Source organism: Eumetopias jubatus, unplaced genomic scaffold, assembly GCF_037043125.1.
Source record: "Eumetopias jubatus isolate StellerSeaLion01/CBP00866 unplaced genomic scaffold, mEumJub1_p1.0 scaffold_9, whole genome shotgun sequence".
In the NCBI taxonomy this organism is placed as follows: Eukaryota; Metazoa; Chordata; class Mammalia; order Carnivora; family Otariidae; genus Eumetopias; species Eumetopias jubatus.
This window is the reverse complement of record NW_028274815.1, coordinates 68,089,971-68,108,072: the sequence shown is the minus strand read 5'-3', so window position 1 is coordinate 68,108,072 and position 18,102 is coordinate 68,089,971. Positions and strand designations below refer to the sequence as shown.

Genomic DNA, 18,102 nt, shown 5'->3' with positions numbered 1-18,102 from the left:
CTTTTTCTTTTCTGGCTAGGGTTGATATTAGGTCATAGGATCTTTGCAAAATTAATTAAGTATTTTTTCAACATTTTTCCTTCTTTATGATATTTTCTTTGGAAATCTTAGAAGAAATTACCGTAAAACCATCTAGTTCAGGAGCCATTTTTGAGGCAATATTCTCATAATGTTTTTAGTTCTTCCACAATTGTGAGGTTTGAAGTATTTTTACTGCTAGAGTCAATTTTTTGTAATTATATTTTTTACAGAAAAAAGATTCTTTTATTGTCAGAGATTTGGTGTTATAATCTTCCCACTTGCCTCTTTGCACCCTAACAGGGTTACCTGTATGGACTGAGTGAGATCCCTTACTCTTTGGCTTCTTGTTGGGTTCAGTTAATGGGGAACCCCATCAGGATATTGAAGTAGAAGGGGTGTTAGGTACTGATTATCCTGGTTTCCTCACTGCAGTTCAGCTCAGGGTGTCACAGTTACTGTTAGTTGCCTTGGACTCAATACTCTCTTTGTCAGGTATTGCACTAAGCTTTGTGGTTTACTTGTACCCTGCATATACCTTTACTAAATTGTCCTTGAATTATCTTAATTTTTGTATGCCTATGTGTTGTGCTGACATAGAATTGAAGGTAAAGTCAGTTGATATTCATATTTACTTTTGTCATTGCTGTTTGTTTTTTTTTAAGATTTTGTTTATTTGAGAGAGAATGAGAGAGAGCACGAGAGGGAAGAGGGTCAGAGGGAGAAGCAGACTCCCTGCTGAGCAGGGAGCCCGATGTGGGACTCGATCCCAGGACTCCAGGATCATGACCTGAGCCGAAGGCAGTTGCTTAACCAACTGAGCCACCCAGGTGCCCTGTCATTGCTATTTGTGATGGTTATTTTACGTGTCAACTTAACTGGGCTACAGAGTGCCCAGATATTTGGTCAAATACTATTCTGGGTATGTCTAAGAGAGTTTCTGGATGAGATTGACATTTGTATAGGGAGACTGAGTAAAGCAGATAGTTCTCTTTAATGTGAGTGGGCCTCAGCCAAGCAATTGAAGACCTGAATAGAGCAGAAAGGCTGAGGGAGCTCCTCCTGCCTGTTTGAGCTGGGACATCAATCTTTTCCTGCATTCAGACTCAGACTGAAAATTCAGCTGCTCTTGGGGTTTTGAGCCTGCTGGTTTTCAGACTGGAAATCACATCGTCAGCTCTCCTGGTTTTTAGGCCTTTACATTTGGACTAGAACTACACCATTGACTGTCCTGGGTCTCTAGTTTCCTGCTGCAGATCTTGGAACTTCTAAACCTCCATAGACATGTGAGTCTATTTCTTATCTATCTATCCATCCTTCCATCTATTTATTTACCTACCTATCATCTATCTATTGTCTATCTCTTGATCTCTGTGTGTGTATAATATTTTATCTAAATAGTAGCTTTGTTATTGTCTTTCTAATATTAAGTTGTAAGAATTCTTTATATAATTTTAATATAAACTCCTTGTCAGATGGAGCATTTGCAGATATTTTTCCCATCCCATTGTCTTCCCATTTGTTGATTTTTTTTTCTGTGCAGAAGTCTTTTAGTTTGATATAGTCCCATTTGTTTATTTTTTGTTTCCTGTGCTTTAGGTGTCATATCCAAAAATTGTTGCCAAAACCCATGTCAAAGAATTTTTTCTTATGTTTTCTCTTGGAAGTTTTGTGGTTTCTGTTCTAATATTTAAGTTTTTAATCCATTCCAAGTTAATTTTTGTGAGTGGTCTAGGATAAGGATCTACTTTCATCTTGTTTAATTTTTTTTTAAAGAACCACCTCTCGGGCAATTATTATTCTAATTCCTAAATCACCTATTTCAATTTTCATAACTTAGTATTTTATTCTATTTTGTTTCTTTTCCTTCACTTTTTTGCAGTTTTTTATATTTCGAGTTGAATGTTTAGTGTATTTTCTGCCTTTTCATCACTCAAATTTAGAGAGACCAAGAAATTTTATCTGAATACAACTTTCAATTACATATAACTTGGGCTACATCTTATAGATTTTACTGTTCTATAATTTTACTTTGATGTGGTTAATTAGGAGAGGAGATCTGTTTGGAAAAAAGCTGGCTAAAATACACTAACTTTTCTACTGAACCAACTTGACTATCTGCAAGCATAATGTACAAAACATGTATAGGATAGTATTTCTAAAATATCTGGTTGATTGGGTTTTGAAAAGTGAAATCTCTTATCAATTTATGGTTTTGTACATTTTGGACAGAATGTGGCCTGTGTAATTTGCTTTTCGTCATCAAAATTTATTTGCTGCATAAAATATGGCAAATTTTCTAATTCTTCTGTGTGTGCTAAGGAGAAAGAAAGGCATGAGCTTTGTTTTCAGGCTACAGAATTCTAGATCTAGATGTACTATCTTAATTTTAACTTCTCAGTTATGTTATTTCATTTCTCCATGGCCAAATTTATTTCTGTCTACTTGATTTATCATTGGTTGAAAACAGTGTGTCAGCATAATATATAAACATTAAAAGAGTAAGGATAATTTGAATAATAAAGCCATGATGATAAGAATCCTGAGCATTTGTCTAAGCTATTTTGTCTCTCGTAGACAACTTGCCACATAAACATCTATGTCACATTAGTTCTACTAGTTTCCTATTGGTGCTGTAACAAATAACCACAAACTTATTAGCTTTAAAACATACACATTTGTTCTCCTACAGTTCTGGAGGTCAGAAGTCTGAAATGGCTTTCACTGGGCTAAAATCAAGGTGTTGGGTTGGCTGCATTTCTTCTGAAGGTTCTGGAGAAGAAACTTTTCTGCTTGTTTTTCCAGTTGTTTGAGGCCATCTGCATTCCTTGGCTCATGACCCCATCTTCCATCTTCAAAGCCAGCAGCTAGTATTATCAGATGGTTATTTCTGTCTTTCTCTTTGTCTAACCTCTGCTTCAGTTGTTACATGTCCTCCTCTGACTTGCCAACCTCCCTCTTTCACTTATGTGGACCCTTATGATTATACTGAGCCCACCCAGATAATTCAGAATAATCTCTTGATCACAAGATGCTTAGTTTAATCATAGCTGCAAAGTCACTTTTGACATGTAAAATAGCATATTCACATGTTCCAGTAATTAGGACATGGATGTTTTTGAGAGGCCATGATTCTGCCTACCATACCGGACACTTCTGAAATTTTTTCCCAAGACTCTCAGGCATGTAGATCATATATCTACATTGCTACAGTCATTTGCTTCTTATCATAAATGGAATGTAAATATGCTGACCCAATGTTATCATCTATTTTTTAAATCTCAGAAAAATGTTTAATAAACTGAATTTTAGAATCATTGTGTGACTATATGATGGCTTTGACCTTTGGACAACTTACTTATGTTTTAGTAATGGTATCTTTTGGTTTTCATATGTTAATCTGCAATTCATTTAAAATACAATGATTTTTATCATGTTTTAAAATGTGCCAAAAAGTTTCTAATTATGATTAGTAACCTACTAATGGGCAGTATGGAAAATATAAACTCATTTTAGACTTTACAAAGGTAATTCTTTAATTAATTTACCCTTTTCCTCTGTTTCCCAAAGAATAATAAGGTAAATGCCTTTCTTTCTGTGGTTTAAATGGACCTACTTTTTGCTTTTTAGAGCTAGGAAGGAAGAAATATGACATAATATTTGTCAAAGATATATGGCTAACATGTAAATTAAGCATAGAAATGGCACTTTTTATTTTATTTATTACAGATATGTACTATTGAAATTAGTCCAATTAAAAACCCTGCAATCACCTTTAAGTGTTCCAGTGAAAGAAAGAGTCATCAATGCAGCAAACTTCATTGCTGTCTTGTTTTAAGAAATTGCCACAGGCATCCCAAACTTCAGCAACCACCACTCTGATTGGTTAGCAGTCATCAGCATTGAGCCAATACCCTCCACTAGCAAAAAAGATTACAACCTCCTGAAAACTCAGATGATGGTTAGCAGTTTTTAGCAATAGAGTATTTTTTAATTAAAGTATTTGATTAAAGTGTAAGACTGTTGAATCACAGACCTGTACCTCTGAAACAAATAATACATCATATGTTAAAAAAAAAAGAAGATAGTAGGAAGGGAAAAATGAAGGGGGGAAAATTGGAGGGGGAGATGAACTATGAGAGACTATGGACCCTGATAAACAGACTGAGGGTTCTGGAGGGGAGAGGGTGGGGGGATGGGTTAGCCTGGTGATGGGTATTAAAGAGGGCACGTATTGAATGGAGCACTGGGTGTTATACGCAAACAATGAATCATGGAACACTACATCAAAAACTAATGGTATAATGTATGGTGATTAACATAACATAAAATAAAAAAATGCAAAAAAAAGTTAAATAAATAAAGTATTATTCTCTAGATATAATGCTATTGTACATTAATAGACGATGGTATAATATAAACATAACTTTTAAATGCACTGGGAAACCAAAAAAATTATTAGACTCATTTTATTGCAATATTCACTTTATTGTAGTGGTCTAAAACTGAACCTGAGGTATGCCTATATTGATCTCTACTTTTTTCGTAGTTCTTCAAAACAGAAACTTCAGGGCATTCTCTTTTAAAACATTCTTTTTTTGCTCATTTATGGAGAAAATGTTTATTTATCCTAGCCCTGATAACTTACTAGCTGAAAGCCTAACACTATTTGGTGGTGGGAAAGTAGTTCTAAAGGCTATGTGTTCATCAACCCAGATATAAAACACCTAAGATTGATCTGGCCTGAAACAACAGCAGCAGAAGTACCTTGTGAGTATTTAATCATTTTTTGAAAACTAAATTCACCATTGCAAATCTTCTAAAGGTCAAAGAAATAAGATATGAAGGAAAACAAAACAAAACAAAAAACCTTAAGTCATATATTGATCTTCACGGCTTTCCTGTTTAGTTACACAGGGATTGTTAGTATCAAAATATGACCTAAAGGGGTGGGGGCATTCAAAATATACCATAACTTCTTATTTTCAATTGAGTGTTGTTGGGAGAATAATATAAATCTTAATAGTAATGATATTACATGATTTTACAATGGACAAATTGGAAGGGTCTAAATTTAAACTAAAGAATTCTTCATTTTATTGTCAAATATTAAGTGGAAAACAACACTATGCTAAACCAGTTAATAAAGAGCTACCCAAGCTGTAGGACTGGAACACCTCTTACAGAATATAAAGTAGCGGCTCAACTTTACACTGTGAACTTATAAAGTATGGACATTGGGAATAATTTCCACATGATCAAGTAAAAAGGAGAAATATGTAGGAGGTAGAGAAAAAGTGAAGAAGTAGAACTCCGAAGGGAGAAGATGATCTTGAGCAACTTAGAAGCCTCTTACTTTAAATATTTTCTTAAAAGCTTATATTTAGTCACCGATACTGCTTTTTTTTTTTAAGATTTTATTTATTTATTCATGAGAGACAGAGGGAGAGAGAGAGAGAAGCAGGCTCCCAAGGAGCAGGGAGCCCGATGTGTGACTCGATCCCAGGACCCTGGGACCATGACCCAAGCTGAAGGCAGACGTTTAACCATCTGAGCCACCCCGGCGCCCACCGATAGTGCTTTTTGAAAAGGGTACTGGGCGCCGGGGTGGCTCAGTCGGTTAAGCGACTGCCTTCGGCTCAGGTCATGATCCTGGAGTCCTAGGATCGAGTCCCGCATCGGGCTCCCTGCTCAGCAGGGAGTCTGCTTCTCCCTCAGACCCTCTTCCCTCTCGTGCTCTCTCTCTATCTCATTCTCTCTCAAATAAATAAATAAAAAGTCTTAAAAAAAAGAAAAGAAAAGGGTATTGGCAGGTGAGGACTAACGTTTTTTAAGCCCTACAGTTACATAAACATTACAACTTTGAAGGATTCCAGGCATAAAAATTTGTTTTAATATTAAATATGTACCAAATTTATAACATATGTAGTTTAAAACAAAAATATAACCAATAGTAGCATTTTAATGCTCAGTTTAAGAAATTAAGCATTATCAAAACACTAGAAACTCTGATTCCTCCTTTTGCAACTTGATCCTCCTTTCTCTGCTGGTAAATTATTATATTCTCAATTGTATTTTATAATTCTTTTGCTCATCTTTACAATTTTACATTCAGCTTTAAATGCTTATGAATGTCACATAAAATTGTGTATTGCTCTGAAGATTGCTTTTAAATTATTGATAATGAGTTTCTAAGGTTCATCCATGTGCATTTCCATAGGTTGTTCAATGTCAGAGTAGAATAGTCTATGAATATACAGCTATTTATAGCCCAAGCTTCTGTCCATGGACATTTGGGTTATTTCTTTTTTTTTTTCCTATTACAAAATAATGTTGTTCTGAAAATTCTTGGATGCGTCTTCTGGTGCATAGAGAGAAGAGTTTTCTCTGATGTACATCAATGGGAGTAAAATTTCTGGGTCACTAGGAGTAAAATTTCTGAGTTAACTCATTTCAGTTGACTAAATATGCCAAATTGTTCTTCATATTGGCTACACTCTGCCCAACATTCTTTTTTTATTTTTAAGATTTTATTTATTTATTTGAGAGAGAGAGAGCATGAGCCGTGGCAGGGCGGGGGGCAGTGGTAGGCAGAGGGAGAGGGAGAAGCAGACTCCCCACTGAGCAGGGAGCCCAAAGCAGGGCTCGATCCCAGGATCCTTGGATCATGACCTGAGCCGAAGGCAGATACTTAACTATTTAAGCCACCCAGGTGCGCCTCCTCCCAAAATTCTATAATGGGTTTTGACCTACATAATTTTGAATTTGGTATTATCACACAATTTAATTTTCACCCATGCAGTAGATATTAAATATTGTCTATTTGAAAACTTTAATGTGTATTTTCCTGATTACCAGTGAGGTTTAATAACTTTCTGTATTTTATTAGTTACTTGTTTTTCTTTTATGTGTTTGATCTGTTCATAATTTTCTGTATATATGCTGTTGTGATGCTTGTCTTTGTCCTCTTGATTTACAGAAGTTCTTTTTATACTTTTGATACTAAATATTGGTCAGTCATTTATGTTGCAATATGTTTTCACTTTCTTTATATGTATACTGATGATTTGAAATTCTTGATTTTGAGTAGTCAAGTTTATTAATCCTTACTTTTATTATGTTTCTTATGTCATTTTGTGTCTTGTAAAGTTTCTTTTTTATTCTCAAGTGTCTCAAATATGTGCTGTGATAGTTTTATTATGTGTCAACTTGGTCAGGCTTCAGAACTCAGGTACTTAATCAAGCACTAATCTAGGTGGTGCTATGAAGGTATGTTGTAGATATGGCTAAGATCTATAATCAGTCGAATTTAAGTGAAGAAGGTTGCCCTTGAATAATCAAGGTGGGCTTCATCCAATCAGTTGAAGTGGGTTTCATCCAATCAATTGAAATTTGAAAACTGGGGTTTCCTGAAGAAAAAGCTCTGACTGAAGACTACTGCTTTAAATCCTGCATGAGTTTCCAGCCTGATGAACTGCTCTGGATTTCAGACTTGCCAGTTCCCACAATCACCCAAGTCAATTCCTTAAAATTAATCTCTTTTTCTCTTTCTCTTTCATCTATTGCTTCTGTTTCGTTTTTTTTTTTCCCCTTTGGAAAATCTGAGGGATACATGCACTTATATTATTTTCAGAAATGTTTGTTCTTTAATGACTCACATTTAGATCTTTTAGAAAACTGAAATTGATTTTGGTTGCATAATCAAGTAGGGATAATATTTCCAGTATTATTTATTGTGTAGCCTCTCTTACCAACTAAAATATAATATCAGTTCTGTCATAGACCAAGTTTCTATGCCCATGTAAATGTATAACTGATTCTCCATTCTATGCCATCATTGTTTTCATTTTTACTGAGGAATTACCAAACTATTCTAATTATTATAGCTTTAGAAAAAAACCTTGGTATCTAGTGAGGCCATAAAATTTGTAAACTGCCATAAAATTATACTTCTGAGATTTTGATCACATTAAATGATATGAATCAAGTTAGAGAACTTGATAATTAAACATACTATACATTTTTACCAATAAGAATTGATTACATAACCATTTATTTAGGAATTTTGTAAGTTTTTATATATGGGATTTAAAATTTTCTCTTTAACATTCTTACATGTTTTGTGATCTTTTTAATCTGCTTGCTATTGGAACCACTTTTTAAATCACATATTCTGTCAATATAAATTCAGTTAACTTTGTATTTAGATTTTTATATCTAGAAAACTTATTAAACTTTGTTATTCTTTTGGGTTTATCAATATGTAATTATATCTGTGACTAAAATAATTTTATTATTTATTCTCTAATCATTTTTCATTTTATTTTCTTACAATGTTAAGTCCAAGGGTAAGAGTGAATATTCAGGCTTTTTTCTACTTAAAAGAGAATAATCTAAACTACCACTATTAAAAATTATATCTGCTTTAGGTTTTATTGAGCTATCCATTCTTAGATTAGGGAAATTTTCTTGTATTTACAGATTGATATAAATCTTCATGGATTCCTTTTAAAAGGTTTTTAGTGCCTTCCGCATCTGTTGATATTTTCATTTGATTTTTCTCTTTTATTTAAAAAAATAAACTGTCTTATTACCTTTCCAAGATAAGACTAGCTTGGTCATTTTATATTATGGCTTGTTGATCACTGAATTTAGTTTTCTATTAATGTATATGGGATTTCTGCATCTAAATGTATGAGTGAGATTGACCTGTAGTTTTCTAATTTTATAACTTTTATCCTTTTTTATTTTAATTATTTTTTCAGTTTTATTGAGATTTATTTGACATATAGCATTGTAAGTTTAAGATGTAAAATATGTTGATTTTGTGCGCTTATATATTGCTAAATAATTACCACTATAGTGTTAGCTAACACCTCCATCCTATCACATAATTACCAATTTTGTGTGTGTGTGTGTGTATGTGTAGGTGTGTGTGGTAAGAAAATTAAGATCTACTCTCTCAGCACTTTCAAGTATATGATAAAGTATTATTAACTATAATCACCATGCTATACATTAGATCTCCAGAACTTTTCATCTTGTAACTGAAAATTTATATTCTGACCAGTACCTCCCTATTTCCTACCCCCTACTCTTGGGTAACCAACATTCTACTCTCTGTTTCTGTGAGTCTTGAATTTTAGATTAATATATAAGTAATATCATATAGTCTTTTTCTTTCTTTGTCTGACTTAATTCATCTAACGTAATAGTCTCAAAATCCATCCATGCTTTTGCAAATGGAAGGATTTCCTTCGTTTTTATAACTAAATAATATTCATATATATGTGATAGTATATATTCATATTATATGATATATATGATACATATTGAGACATGTATTAGTAACATATGTATTAAATATATCACATATCTATAAATCTATAACACATACTCATGTATGATATATATATATTTAGAAAGAGAGATATATCTCTCTCTATATATATATATCACATTCTCTTTATCCATTCATATATTGACAGGTATTTAGGTTGTTTATGTGTCTTGGCTTATGGTGAATAATACTACAAAGAACATGAGAGTGTAAAATATTTCTTCAATATCCTATTTTCATTTCCTTTGGGTATATATCCAAAAGTGGTATTGCTGGATCATATAGTAGTTCTATAATTAATTTTTTAAGGAGCTTCCATACTGTTCTCCATACTGCCAGTACTGACTTACATCCACACCAACAGTGCACAAGAGTTCCTTTTTCTCCACCTCCTTGCCAATACTCGCCATCTTTTGTCCTTTCAATGAGCCATTCTAACAGGTGTGAGGTGGTATCTCATTGTGGTTTTGATTTGCATGTCCCTGAAGATTATTAATGTCAAGCACCTTTTCATGCACCTATTGGTCATCTGCCTGTCTTCCCTTTCTTTTTTCTTTTCAGTGCAAAAAGGTGCTTTTACTATAGCACAGGTCCAGGACCTGTGATTGGGATTGTGAGGAGTAACTGATCATATACATGTTGTATTCTGAAAATTTTGAATTCATTGACTAGTTCTAACAGAATTTAGTGTGTCCATGAGACTCTATTGAGAGTAAACATCTAGAAGCTTATTCCTGGTTTCTCCTGGCATCTGCCCATGTTCCTTTTTCTTTTCTTGACTTCAGTCTGTATGCTTTCACTGTAATAAACTGTAGCCATCACTATGATAACTTTTCTGAGCCCTGTGAGTCATTCCAGCTAATCATTGAGCATGAAGGTTGTCTTGGGGCCCCCTGATATAGTTGGCTTCAGAAGTGGAATTCACTAGAATAACACTGACTCACTGAAACATGATGAAAACATTGTTTGGGAAAAGGAAGGGTGATGGGGGTGAGGATGACAAATCCCTGATACCTGGATGGTTACCAAATAGTGGTATGAGGTGGAAGTTGTGATATGATCAGTTACTATAGGTAAGTTATCAATGGAATTTGGAAATGGTAGACCTATTACCTGAGGAGTTGGCTCACTTGATATATACAAAAACATAATATAGTGAGAAACAAGCCAATATTCTATACTTGGTTAAATTTTTTTTTCTGTAATAGAAAAAATGAAAGTAAAGGATGGGGTTGGAATAGGTCTTCGCATCAAATTTTAGCCTGAGCTATGACCATTCGCTTTAGGGCTATTTACAATGGAGAAATGTGTTCTGGAAAACACAGATAGCACTTCTATGATTTATGGTCATCAAGAAGGTAGTCCAGGTAGCAGGTGCATGTTTATGTGTTTGCAAAATCAAGAAACTACTGAAACTGGGGATATATTGTGAAAAAGTTTTCTCATTTTGTGGATTAATATAGTCAGCCCCCTGAGGAAACTTTATTAAAGTAAGTTATGAGAGTAACTAACTTCAAAGTAACCTTTTTGGTTTTTAATGCTGTGGAATGGAGGCGGATGTTTGTGTTAATGCACAACTGATATTTTGCTATTGAACCATCAAAACTGGCTGCTGTACATTATTCAAACACACAACAGGTTTTTCCTAAAGTAACAGCTAGCCTGGTGGACTGAGTAAAAGACATTGTAAAGTTGGTTTATACTAAAAAATGGAATTGTCCTTTCCTTCCTTTAATTGATAAGTGGAACTCCCCAAATAAAGTGGCTAATATGCTGCATATTTAGGGCATGCTGGATTGTTGTTGTTGTTTTTTTAAATCAGGAAATAGTCTTTTATTACAAAAATTTGCATGTAAACAAATAACCACTGCACTGAACAGTTTCCCTCCAAAGCGTGCACACCCCAAGTGTGGAGAAAGCTAGAGTCCTGTCCCCACACACAGGCCTGCCCCATGGGCTGGACTTGGGCTGCTGTTTGGGACACACACTAGCCTGTACACGCATCACTGTGGGCCCAGCCCTTGATGGCCACTGGGAGCTGCCCGGGCAGCACTGTCTATCTGTCCATGACCATGAGGTGGGGTATGCCCAGAGTCCGAGCCAGCCCTGAGGCACCCAGGGCAGGTGGCTGGGCCAGCCCCCAATCTGTCCATTTGTATGCACAATGCAGTATGTGCCTTTGGAGTCTAGAGCACAGAGAGATCGTGGCAGGACTTGGACTTGGCACGAAAGGCCATCTTGCGGCTGTTGCGTGCTACGATGTGGCCCAAGAAACGCTTTGCCTTCTTGCCAAGACTCTCTCACCGCCGGGTACTCACTTGTCGACGTGCATTGGCCTCTTTGCTGTCCCTGCGCAGGCGTATCTGGTGCACAACACCCTTGAACAAGGCCTGGACATTGTGGTGCAATGCCGCGGATGTCTCAGTAAACTTGCAGTTGAAGACCACGGCACAGGCCCGGCCCTCATCCAAGGAGACCTCTCGAGAGCGCACCAGGTCGCTCTTGTTGCCCACTAGGATAATGGGCATGTCGTCCATCTGCCGTGCCTGCCACAGATGGACCCGCAGCTCTGAGGCTTTCTTGAAGCTTCCCTTATCCGTCACTGAGTACACGATGACATACACATCCCCCATAGCCATGCAGTGACCAGGTAGCCAGCGGCTGCTATCCTGCTCCCAAATGTCATAGACCATGAGTGATGCCTCTTCTCCATCCACCATGATGGACCGATCATATCTGTGCCCTGCGGCCTCTGCTTCAGGCCCATCCTCGACACCACCGAAGATGCGCGCCAGAGAGCTCTTGCCCACGCCAGGTGCCCCCAGCAGCAGCACTTTTGGTTTTATGATTATTGGGATGTTCATCCATTTAATATTCTCTTTTGCTAAGTCATGGTAAATGCTTTGATTAAGTGGGCCCTTGCATGGGTATTCCTTATCACCTGCTGTAAAAATCAAGCAAAGATCCAAAAAGCCATATCAGATTTGTTGTTTCAGCTTTCCCTATGAGACTTAAAGATTCTAAAAAATATTAGAATGATTCACAAGGGAATGGGGAATGAAAAAGAGAATGGTCAAGAGATTCATCCCAACAGGTTGAAAGTCTTTAAATCATTATTAAGGAGTGGAAAGAATAAATGATGAGTTCAAAACAAAAGTCTTCAGAGATTTGATAGACAGTTGGGATCCAGTCCTGGTCCCCCAAAATTGAAGAGCTGTAAATAAATCTGTTCTATTTATCCTAATTTGGAGGAATTAAAAAACAACAACAACAAAAAAAAAAAAACAAGGCAAAGATCACAATGAGAAACCTGAGTTCGAATTACCAGAAAGTGATAGTCTGGTAAACTAAAGAGGATGAAGATTGACTAGTTTCTTTACTTGACCCTTGGCTGGGGCCATAAGGCCATATGCACATGTGTGGACAAAGTGAACAGTGATTTGAAAAGAAACATTCCTGGAGCTCCTTGACATGGAACCCCTGTACACTGTGATTCTAAAACTTATTGGTGAAATCCTAACAGGGGCCACAATTATAATGGGAGGATATGGACATGTAATAGTTGATGGTTAAGGTAAAAGTTTGGATAAAAATTAAAATATTTGAGCAGACTTTATATGATGGGGTTATCTCTTTTATCTGAATTGCATTATTGAGATGAATATTTATATCTGACTAGAAAATATTTATCCTATCTAATATTGTAAAATAGAAGCTATATAAGTTTGTCCTTCAACTAGTATTAATTGGACATGCTAAATGAAAATTTACAGAATATCACACAGTTGTTAATTGGAAAACAGTATTAGATATCTGGTAGAGAAAAATAAATTATCACTGTAATTAGTGACAAGTTAGAATTTGGAGTACTGATACTGTCAAATTCTCTGTACAGTTAACCTGTGTGACCCATGAGGAAGGAAGATGACTCATAAAGACAAAGAGTAGATTATCAAGGCTTGAATAAAGTAGTACTTCCTCTAGCAACAGCAGTCCCTTGTATGCTTTCAAAAGTGTGAAAAATACAAGGTAAAGAAGACTGGAACTCGATGACTGATCCTACAAATGCTTTATGCTCTATTCTCATCTTATAAAAGAGCCAACCAGGTTGCTGCCATATAGGAAGCATCCCAATTTACCTTTATTACATTGCCACAAGGCTAATGAATTCACCAGTTTACTGTCACAATTTGGGTAGAAGAGATTGGGACTCAAGGCTGGTACCAAGTGTAGTAATACACTATCTTGAGATTATAATATCATAAACTGAAGAACATGCTAGGACAGGCTTAAATGTAATGGTGACACCCATGATTAAGTGTGGTTGATAAATCCAGGAAAGATCTTAAGACTCACTTAAATGGTGAAATTACTTAGGGAATAACCTAGGCAGGAGACATCCATGATATTCCATGGACAGCCAAAAGTAAACTGCTGTATTTCCTACCTGACACTAAGCAAGAAAAACAGTACTTTGTCAGGTTGTTGGGGTTTTGCAGGATACAAATTCCACAACTAGGAATATTGTTAGCTCCTATCTATAAAACCGCCTGAGAAAAGGCAGTATTTGATGGGAGTCTGAATAACACTAAGGCATGTCGGAATTTAAAAAAAGGAGTGCCTTAGTCAATACTTTTGGACTTTTATGGCCCACACTCAGATACAATTCTGAAAATATCTATAACTTGCTTTTATATAGACTGGAGGTTATGGCAAAATCCCATGAGTGCCTCTCAGCAGCAATAGCTGGGAGTTGTACCAGAAAATTTCTAGATGTGGCAGTATGGTATATGCCATTTAAGTGACAATTATTGACTTGCTTTGGGCATTACTGGAAACTACCCCTATTACTAAGGATCATAAAATTGACCCTAAAACCCAAAATACCCATAATGTCCTCGATAATGTCAGAGAAACACTTTAAGAAGGAAATCAGTGTCCAAAAGAGTTCTGTAATATAATTGAAATTGTTTACATAGGAAGATGCTACTTGAGAAATGCAAGGAGGTATTTACCATATTCATGAGCAGATAACCTCTTTTCCTCTAGGGCTGATTTGAGACCATCTTAGTTGGCACCTGATACTGCCATATGAGTGGTGCCCTGTGAACAGATCTCAATTGATCAAAAGAAAACTGCTTGGTTTATGGATAATCATTGCAAGCACCCTGTTTGAAAGGCCACTGCACTCTGACTGACTCCTGTAGAAACTCTGATTGATGAAGGTAAGAACAAATCAACTCTGTGGGGTAAATTGCATGCCGTTTTCCTTGTAGTGATGGAATAACTGAATGACAATAAGAACTCAGGTATTTATTTTATTTATTTATTTTTGAGTAAAGCGATAGAAGTTTATTAAGTGAAGATACAGAAAAAGCTCTCAGGAATGAGAAGGATCCCAAGGCTGCCAACAAGGGCTTTTAGAGTTGGTCTTTTATAGAAAGTTAACCAGGGAACTTAAATCCTTTTAACATCTTTATTGATAACACCTTCAATGGCTTACTTCCTTTTTAGGGGCTGGTTATGTTTAGATGTATATAAACTCATGAACAGTGGTCAATGGCCTGGCCATATGTTCAAGAAGATGACAAATGGAAAACTGTGTTGTTAAAGGAATGTCTGTATGAGGCATGGACCTAGGGAAATCACCATGGGAATATATTTGGTGCCTTAGGTAGGATGTATTAATGTGCATCAGAAGAACAATTTTGCAGGATCAAAAGCTGATGGGCACCAACAAATTGACATCCTGGTGCAGTTGCTGGAGGAGGTCAGCCAGGTTCATGAAACCAGAGGAAATGGAGCAGCTGCAGCAATGCAGAGATGGATGAGGATGGACATATTCCTGCCGCACTCTCAGAGGCAAAAAATGCCAGCAAGACCTGTTCCGTCTGCCACCAAGAAAGACAATCTGCAGATGGCTATGGGGCAGACTCCCCAGGGGCAGGGCCCTGACACATAGCTGGTAAATAGATTATATCAGGCAACTATCAGTAGCCCTGGGATGGTGTAAATGGGTTCTGACAGGAATAGATACATTCTGGACTAGGTTTTGCATACCCGATGGTTAATGCAAATGCTCACAACACTATAAAAAAATTGCAACAGAAGATACAGTACCAATTTGGACCACCCAGTTATATTGCTTCAGATGAAGAAATACATTTTTGCAATTCATAGCATTCAATGAGGTACAAAGAGTTATAACATCAAATGGACATATCACATGCATATCATCTTCAAAGAAATATTTTGATAGAAAACTGGGACAGCCACTTGAAACATCTGTTGTCTAAAGTGGGAGGATATAAAGGCATGAAGTCCTGACTTGCATGACTTTGCAAGTGTGTGCTCACACTCAGTATGAGGGGGGCCAATAGAGGGAATTCACCCCAAAGAGAGGATTCCCCTACTTTTTGGGGAATCTGGGGAAGAGAGTATGAGGGAAGACTATCTAATTCTTCTCCACATCACCTTAACTTTCTCTCTTTTTTTTTCCTACTTATTCAATGGTCTTGAGACTATGGTTGCAACTGTGGGTGCTAAAAGCAGGGATGACCCCTAAGCAAGAAACTGTAACTATACATTTAAACTTTTATGACAGAAAAGGGCCTGAGGGGGTGGACTGTGCCTTTGGCCCATGTGGAAAAATTGGAGTTGTCAGTAAACACAGCTGTATTGTCTAGTGGTTGGGATAGTCTGCTAGTTCTATACCTAGGCAACCCTGAACTGTCTGGATGAGAATAGGCAGAAGAGAAGGTAATTGCTAGACTGGTATTACTGTGTGGGCGAGCACACTGGCTGAACCTAACATTCTTTCCAAAAATGGAAAAGTTTGGGTTAAAATCAATGTCAAAAAGAGAGAAGGAGAAATGGTAGCTGAGAGTGAAGGTTATGCAGAGAGGGAAAATCCATATGACATTCGTGCCTTGAAAGAGGCTCGGAGGAAGAGAATGAAGTTGTCTCTTAGCACAATTATACCAGCCACCTGAAAGGATGAAGCCACAGGGTGCAAGGTCACAACTTTTTTGAAGCCTGGCAAGGTTGAGTGGAAGCCTAGAAACCTGCATAATTCTGGGAGACATTTTGGTCATACACTATGATTGTGTCCTGGACCAATTTTTGATGACTGAATACAACTCTAGTCATCTGCCAGTATCATTTGACTCTTACTATTCAGATTACATCTACTTTAAAAAATATGATTTGGAAAGAAATTTTCAGGAATTACTTTCTTCTGGGCCATTGGACCAGACAATGTACAACTCCTGGCAGATTGATTACTGTTAACTATAAATCTTGATCAAATTCTTAGAACGGTGCCGGTCATAACAGACAAAATATAGCTGCTGCATTCTAACATGCTAATGTACACTGTGCTCAAATACATACTATCCTTGTTCTTATGGGTGGCAACCTACAGAAAAGTTTTCTCACTTTTCTGTCCTGGAGCAGGTTTATTTCGAGCTCATTTTTACACTGTGCATGTAGCTCTTCAGCCAGAATTTTGTAGGGGCTTGCCACTACGTTGTCAACATTGAGCAGGATAGTTTTCTCTTGTCCCTCGTTCTCCTTCAAAACATGTGCATCACCCAGATTTGGCATGTGCCAAATCAGCATCAGAGCTGATTTTACCTATTAGATTTCAGCTATCCCCAATTTTTAGTTCCTGATTAGTGCTTGTTTTCTCACTACCTTTTCTTTTTTTTCTCACTACCTTTTTATTTCTTTCTTTTTTTCTCTAACTTTGGAATTTGGGTTTTTTAAATTATTATTATTATATGAGTTGTTGCATATTTATTCAAAAAGAATCATGTAATACATTATTTTCCATTTGCAAAAGCATGGAGATAGAATTCTGATTGTAGAGAAAATTAAACACTGAATGATCATATGTAAAATGTACTACCATTTGAATATATATTATTCCAATCATACACATACATACACATATGCACATACATAACACTAGTTACTACATAAAAAAATATTTTGCCATGTTAGTAAGCCTTTTTTCAGAAACTTAATTCTTTATACCTCCTTAACTTTCTTTCTTACTGTAAAAGTAATGAATGTTAATCTAGGAAGCAGAAATACAGATGGCTAGAGAAGGAGAATTAAGAATTATCACCCCTTGTTCATAGTAGCTGTCATTTGATTTTATGACAAATATGAGTTTATACTAGACATGCTTTCTTGCACCTTACTTTTTTTTACCTCACAAAATATTGCAGATGCCTTTTTTAGCTATTGAATGTATTTCCAAAATATTTTAAATGATTCATAGTATTCCATTTTATGTAAGCAAGATACTTTTGAAACCAATCCCATATATTTGGTCTTATCTGTTATGAAACTATGATTTGAATAATGTGCACATTTCCTTTACATGCATTGCATAAAATGGAACTGTTTAAAAATTTGTTTCTGATATTTTTATTTTACTTTATGCTATCATAATTCTCCTTGTATATAAGTATTTACCCACATCTCAGTTTATTTCTCTTGTATAGAATTCTAGAAGTAGAGTCATTGAGATTCAAAATAGGTGATTATTGCCTAATTGCTTTTCACAAAATTTGTGCAAGTATCACTTCTCACCAGCATTTTTTGACTAGGTACATTTCAAGTTATATTTTCCCTTCATTAATCAATTAAGAAAATATTTGCTATTTTTTTTTTAATTTTTTATTGTTATGTTAATCACCATATATTACATCATTAGTTTTTGGTGCAGTGTTCCG

At 36.0% G+C, this 18,102-nt stretch overlaps 1 pseudogene; it reads right to left on the bottom strand.

Annotated features, from left to right (window-relative positions):
• Nucleotides 1–11,544: 11,544 nt before the first annotated feature.
• Nucleotides 11,545–16,963, bottom strand: LOC114209713 (GTP-binding protein RAD pseudogene; annotated as a pseudogene).
• Between the last annotated feature and the right edge of the window lie 1,139 nt (nt 16,964–18,102).